Here is a 7,704-nt window from a genome sequence, read left to right on the forward strand (position 1 = left end):
CGACACAAATACCTGGCCCATCTAGGAGTGGCACTGCAGTGTCAGGCCGGATGGCACTTCAAAAAAATTGTCCCCAAACAGCACATGATGCAAAGAAAAATGAAAGAAAAAAGGAGGTGCAAGATGGAATTGTCCTTGGGCCCTCCCACCCACCCTTATGTTGTATAAACAGGACATGCACACTTTAACGAACCCATCATTTCAGCGACAGGGTCTGCCACACGACTGTGACTGAAATGACTGGTTGGTTTGGGCCCCCACCAAAAAAGAAGCAATCAATCTCTCCTTGCACAAACTGGCTCTACAGAGGCAAGATGTCCACCTCATCATCATCGTCCGATTCATCACCCCTTTCACTGTGTACATCCCCCTCCTCACAGATTATTAATTCATCCCCACTGAAATCCACCATCTCAGGTCCCCGTGCACTTTCTGGAGGCAATTGCTGCTGGTGAATGTCTCCACGGAGGAATTGATTATAATTCATTTTAATGAACATCATCTTCTCCACATTTTCTGGAAGTAACCTCGTACGCCGATTGCTGACAAGGTGAGCGGCGGCACTAAACACTCTTTCGGAGTACACACTGGAGGGAGGGCAACTTAGGTAGAATAAAGCCAGTTTCTGCAAGGGCCTCCAAATTGCCTCTTTTTCCTGCCAGTATACGTACGGACTGTCTGACGTGCCTACTTGGATGCGGTCACTCATATAATCCTCCACCATTCTTTCAATGGTGAGAGAATCATATGCAGTGACAGTAGACGACATGTCAGTAATCGTTGGCAAGTCCTTCAGTCCGGACCAGATGTCAGCACTCGCTCCAGACTGCCCTGCATCACCGCCAGCGGGTGGGCTCGGAATTCTTAGCCTTTTCCTCGCACCCCCAGTTGCGGGAGAGTGTGAAGGAGGAGCTGTTGACGGGTCACGTTCCGCTTGACTTGACAATTTTCTCACCAGCAGGTCTTTGAACCCCAGCAGACTTGTGTCTGCCGGAAAGAGAGATACAACGTAGGTTTTAAATCTAGGATCGAGCACGGTGGCCAAAATGTAGTGCTCTGATTTCAACAGATTGACCACCCGTGAATCCTGGTTAAGCGAATGAAGGGCTCCATCCACAAGTCCCACATGCCTAGCGGAATCGCTCTGTTTTAGCTCCTCCTTCAATGTCTCCAGCTTCTTCTGCAAAAGCCTGATGAGGGGAATGACCTGACTCAGGCTGGCAGTGTCTGAACTGACTTCACGTGTGGCAAGTTCAAAGGGTTGCAGAACCTTGCACAACGTTGAAATCATTCTCCACTGTGCTTGAGACAGGTGCATTCCACCTCCTTTGCCTATATCGTGGCCAGATGTATAGGCTTGAATGGCCTTTTGCTGCTCCTCCATCCTCTGAAGCATATAGAGGGTTGAATTCCACCTCGTTACCACCTCCTGCTTCAGATGATGGCAGGGCAGGTTCAGGTGTGTTTGGTGGTGCTCCAGTCTTCTGTATACGCGGTGCCTGAACGCCGAAAGTGGCCCGCAATTCTTCGGGCCACCGACAGCATCTCTTGCACGCCCCTGTCGTTTTTTAAATAATTCTGCACCACCAAATTCTAGGTATGTGCAAAACATGGGACGTGCTGGAATTTGCCCAGATGTAATGCACGCACAATATTGCTGGCGTTGTCCGATGTCACAAATCCCCAGGAGAGTCCAATTGGGGTAAGCCATTCTGCGATGATCTTCCTCAGTTGCCGTAAGAGGTTTTCAGCTGTGTTCGTATTCTGGAAAGCGGTGATACAAAGCGTAGCCTGCCTAGGAACGAGTTGGCGTTTGCGAGATGCTGCTACTGGTGCCGCCGCTGCTGTTCTTGCAGCGGGAGGCAATACATCTACCCAGTGGGCTGTCACAGTCATATAGTCCTGAGTCTGCCCTGCTCCACTTGTCCACATGTCCGTGGTTAAGTGGACATTGGGTACAACTGCATTTTTTAGGACACTGGTGACTCTTTTTCTGAGGTCTGTGTACATTTTCGGTATCGCCTGCCTAGAGTAATGGAACCTAGATGGTATTTGGTACCGGGGACACAGTACCTCAATCAAGTCTATAGTTGGCTCTGAAGTAACGATGGATACCGGAACCACGTTTCTCACCGCCCAGTCTGCCAAGGCCTGAGTTATCCGCTTTGCAGCAGGATGACTGCTGTGATATTTCATCTTCCTCGCAAAGGACTGTTGGACAGTCAATTGCTTACTGGAAGTAGTACAAGTGGTCTTCCGACTTCCCCTCTGGGATGCCGATCGACTCCCAGCAGCAACAACAGCAGCGCCAGCAGCAGTAGGCGTTACACTCAAGGATGCATCGGAGGAATCCCAGGCAGGAGAGGACTCGTCAGACTTGCCAGTGACATGGCCTGCAGGACTATTGGCTTTCCTGGGTAAGGAGGAAATTGACACTGAGGGAGTTGGTGGTGTGGTTTGCGGGAGCTTGGTTACAAGAGGAAGGGATTTAGTGGTCAGTGGACTGCTTCCGCTGTCACCCAAAGTTTTTGAACTTGTCACTGACATATGATGAATGCGCTGCAGGTGACGTATAAGTGAGGATGTTCCGAGGTGGTTAACGTCCTTACCCCTACTTATTACAGCTTGACAAAGGCAACACACGGCTTGACACCTGTTGTCCGCATTTGTGTTGAAATAATTCCACACCGAAGAGCTGATTTTTTTTGTATTTTGACCAGGCATGTCAATGGCCATATTCGTCCCACGGACAACAGGTGTCTCCCCGGGTGCCTGACTTAAACAAACCACCTCACCATCAGAATCCTCCTTGTCAATTTCCTCCCCAGCGCCAGCAACACCCATATCGTCATCCAGGTGTACTTCAACACTGACATCTTCAATTTGACTATCAGGAACTGGACTACGGGTGCTCCTTCTAGCACTTGCAGGGGGCGTGCAAATGGTGGAAGGCGCAAGCTCTTCCCGTCCAGTGTTGGGAAGGTCAGGCATCGCAACCGACACAATTGGACTCTCCTTGGGGATTTGTGATTTCGAAGAACGCACAGTTCTTTGCTGTGCTTTTGCCAGCTTAAGTCTTTTCTTTTTTCTAGCAAGAGGATGAGTGCTTCCATCCTCATGTGAAGCTGAACCACTAGCCATGAACATAGGCCAGGGCCTCAGCCGTTCCTTGCCACTCCGTGTCGTAAATGGCATATTGGCAAGTTTACGCTTCTCCTCAGACGCTTTTAATTTTGATTTTTGGGTCATTTTACTGATCTTTTGTGTTTTGGATTTTACATGCTCTGTACTATGACATTGGGCATCGGCCTTGGCAGACGACGTTGATGGCATTTCATCGTCTCGGCCATGACTAGTGGCAGCAACTTCAGCACGAGGTGGAAGTGGATCTTGATCTTTCCCTATTTTTTTAACCTCTACATTTTTGTTCTCCATATTTTAATGCGCACAACTAAAAGGCACCACAGGTATACAATGTAGATGGATGGATAGTATACTTTATGGATGACGAGTGACGACACAGAGGTAGGTACAGCAGTGGCCTACCGTACTGCTATATACAGTATAATGGACCTGGTGAACACTGTCAGCAGACTGCGTTTATAGTATAAAAAAAAAAAAAGGCACCACAGGTATACAATGTAGATGGATAGTATACTTATGGACGACGAGTGACGACACAGAGGTAGGTACAGCAGTGGCCTACCGTACTGCTATATACAGTATAATGGACCTGGTGGACACTGTCAGCAGACTGCGTTTATAGTATAAAAAAAAAAAAAGACACCACAGGAGTGTTTTTCAGGCAGACAAACGTATACTGGTGGTCACTGTCAGCAAAACTGTGCACTGTACTCCTGCTATAGCTGCTCCCCAGTCCCCACAATTAAGCAGTGTGAGCACTCAGCACAGATATATCATGCAGCACACTGAGCACAGATATGGTATGGAGCGTTTTTTTCAGGCAGAGAACGGATAAAAAACTGGTGGTCACTATTAGCAAAACTCTGCACTGTACTCCTCCTAAGAGCTGCTCCCCAATCCTCCCCACAATAAGCTAAGCAATCAGATCAACTGTGTAGTATATAACTATATAAACGGAGAGGACGCCAGCCACGTCCTCTCCCTATCAATCTCAATGCACGTGTGAAAATGGCGGCGACGCGCGGCTGCTTATATAGAATCCGAATCTCGCGAGAATCCGACAGCGGGATGATGGCGCGCTCGGGTTAACCGAGCCATACGGGAGAATCCGAGTATGGCTCGGACCCGTCTAAAAAGGGTGAAATTCGGGGGGGTTCGGTTTCTCGGAAACCGAACCCGCTCATCACTACTCCTGATATACTCTGTGCTGCTGGGGGACCCTGCTCCTCCCACTATATAACTCAGTCTGTGGCTTCCTGCTGCCTCCATTCCCCTCCTCACATCATGTCACTGCCCCTATCACATGCAGCCCTGTCCTCACTGACACATCACTCATCTCCTGATATACTCTGTGCTGCTGGGGACCCTGCTCCTCACACTATATAACTATCAGTCTGTGGCTTCCTGCTGCCTCCATTCCTCTCCTCACATCATGCCACTGCTCCTGTCACATGCAGCCCTGTCCTCACTGACACATCACCCATCTCCTGATATACTCTGTGCTGCTGGGACCCTGCTCCTCCCACTATATAACTCTCAGTCTGTGGCTTCCTGCTGCCTCCATTCCCCTCCTCACATCATGTCACTGCCCCTGTCACATGCAGCCTTGTCCTCACTGACACATCACTCATCTCCTGATATACTCTGTGCTGCTGGGGACCCTGCTCCTCCCACTATATAACCGTTTGTGGCTTCCTGCTGCCTCCATTCCCCTCCTCACATCATGTCACTGCCCCTGTCACATGCAGCCCTGTCCTCACTGACACATCACTCATTTCCTGATATACTCTGTGCTGCTGTGGACCCTGCTCCTCCCACTATACAACTCTCAGTCTGTGGCTTCCTGCTGCCTCCATTCCCACCTCACATCATGTCACTGCCCCTGTCACATGCAGCCCTGTCCTCACTGACACATCACTCATCTCCTGATATACTCTGTGCTGCTGGGGACCCTGCTCCTCCCACTATATAACTCCCAGTGTGTGGGTTCCTGCTGCCTCTATTCCCCTCCTCACATCATGTCACTGCCCCTGTAAAATGCAGCCCTGTCCTCACTGACACATCACTCATCTCCTGATATACTCTGTGCTGCTGGGGACCCTGCTCTTCCCACTATATAACTCTCAGTCTGTGGCTTCCTGCTGCCTCCATTCCCCTCCTCACATCATGTCACTGCCCCTATCACATGCAGCCCTGGCCACACTGACACATCACTCATCTCCTGATATACTCTGTGCTGCAGGGGACCTGCTCCTCCCACTATATAACTATCAGTCTGTGGCTTCTTGCTGCCTCCATTCCCCTCCTCACATCATGTCACTGCCCCTGTCACATGCAGCCCTGGCCACACTGACACATCACTCATCTCCTGATATACTCTGTGCTGCTGGGGTCCCTGCTCTTCCCACTATATAACCGTTTGTGGCTTCCTGCTGCCTCCATTCCCCTCCTCACATCATGTCACTGCCCGTCACATGCAGCCCTGTCCTCACCGACACATCACTCATCTACTGATATACTCTGTGCTGCTGGGGGACCCTGCTCCTCCCACTATATAACTCTCAGTCTGTGGCTTCCTGCTGCCTCCATTCCCCTCCTCACATCATGTCACTGCTCCTGACACATGCAGCCCTGTCCTCACTGACACATCACTCATCTCCTGATATACTCTGTGCTGCTGGGGACCTACTCCTCCCACTATATAACTCTCCGTCTGTGGCTTCCTGCTGCCTCCATTCCCCTCACCACATCATGTCACTGCCCCTGTCACATGCAGCCCTGTCCTCACCGACACATCTCTCATCTCCTGATATACTCTGTGCTGCTGGGGACCTGCTCCTCCCACTATATAACTCTCAGTCTGTGGCTTCCTGCTGCCTCCATTCCCCTCCTCACATCATGTCACTGCCCCTGTCACATGCAGCTCTGTCCTCACTGACACATCACTCATCTCCTGATATACTCTGTACTGCTGGGGGACCCTGCTCCTCCCACTATATAACTCTCAGTCTGTGGCTTCCTGTTGCCTCCATTCCCCTCCTCACATCATTTCACTGCCCCTGTCCCATGCAGCCCTGTCCTCACTGACACACCACCCATCTCCTGATATACTCTGTGCTGCTGGGGTCCTTGCTCTTCCCACTATATAACCGTTTGTGGCTTCCTGCTGCCTCCATTCCCCTCCTCACGTCACTGCCACTGTCACATGCAGCCCTGTCCTCACTGACACATCACTCATCTCCTGATATACTCTGTGCTGCTGGGGGACCCCAACCACCCCCTCCTATCAGTATACAGCCCCGTCAGAGCCTCACAGAATTAGGAGATCCCTCTCTGTACACATAACAGATTTTCCATTTAGCGCAAAGTGGAAGCTCTTTGTTGGTTGTGACTTTATGTCATATTTACACCCCAGAACGCAATCTTCAGTCACCACTAAAACCACCAACCAAGGCCAGTAATGTGTCAGTCACTCATCAGCCAGCTGGGTCCCAAGTGTTCCGCGGCTCCCTACATTCATTATACCACCATTCTTGTGTTTCCCTGTGTGTCACCAGTTAGTTACCTGCAGGGGTGCAGTGGGTAAGTTAATAGCGCAGCGTGTGGCGAGTGTGCGCGTGATATGCAGGGCAGGACGCTGCCATCTGCGGTAATGACAGACGCTGTAGAACACTAAGTGCCTGGGCACAACACATCTCAGTCACCCATCTGGCCGGTTACATGTAAAACCTAGAGTCTGGTAGAGCATCTGGCACAAGTACAGAGAATGCCCATTATCTACCACAATGCTCAGCAGTGATGTCTGGGAGTAATGAGGACAGGTGTTCTGTACATCAGACAGCCAATAGGCATCATGGCTCCATCCCAGGAGAGTATTCTATACAGCTCTGCCCTGTAGATACTGCTTCCTGTATATAGGTGGTCATTCCGAGTTGATTGCTAGCTGCATTTCTTCGCAGCGCAGCGATCAGGCAAAAAAACCCGCTGTTCTGCGCACACGCGTCGTATCAGCACAACGAACGATGCAGTTTTACACAGGGTCTAGCGATGCATTTCAGTCGCACTGGATGCCGCAGAGTGATTGACAGGAAGTGGGCGTTTCTGGGTGGCAACTGACCGTTTTCAGGGAGTGTTCGAAAAAACGCAGGCGTGCCAGGAAAAACGCAGACGTGGCTGATAGAACGCAGGGCGTGTTTGTGAAGTCAAAACAGGAACTGAACAGTCTGAAGTGATCGCAAGCGCTGAGTAGATCTGAAGCTACTCTGAAACTGCACAATTTATTTTGTAGCCGCTCTGCAATCCTTTCGTTCGCACTTCTAAGCTAAAATACACTCCCAGTGGGAGGCGGCATAGCGTTTACACGGCTGCTAAAAACTGCTAGCGAGCGATCAACTCGGAATGACCCCCAATATGCGGACACACTGCTATACAGCGGATTAGGAAGAGCTTTTCAGCTCTGCTGTAACCTATAATAATCTGTTTCAGTGATCAGCAATAGAAACGTAAGAAAGCGGATAGACCAACACACGACCCAAACCCCCCCCCCCCCCCCCCCCCATG

This window comes from Pseudophryne corroboree, chromosome 1, assembly GCF_028390025.1.
Source record: "Pseudophryne corroboree isolate aPseCor3 chromosome 1, aPseCor3.hap2, whole genome shotgun sequence".
Classification (NCBI taxonomy): Eukaryota; Metazoa; Chordata; class Amphibia; order Anura; family Myobatrachidae; genus Pseudophryne; species Pseudophryne corroboree.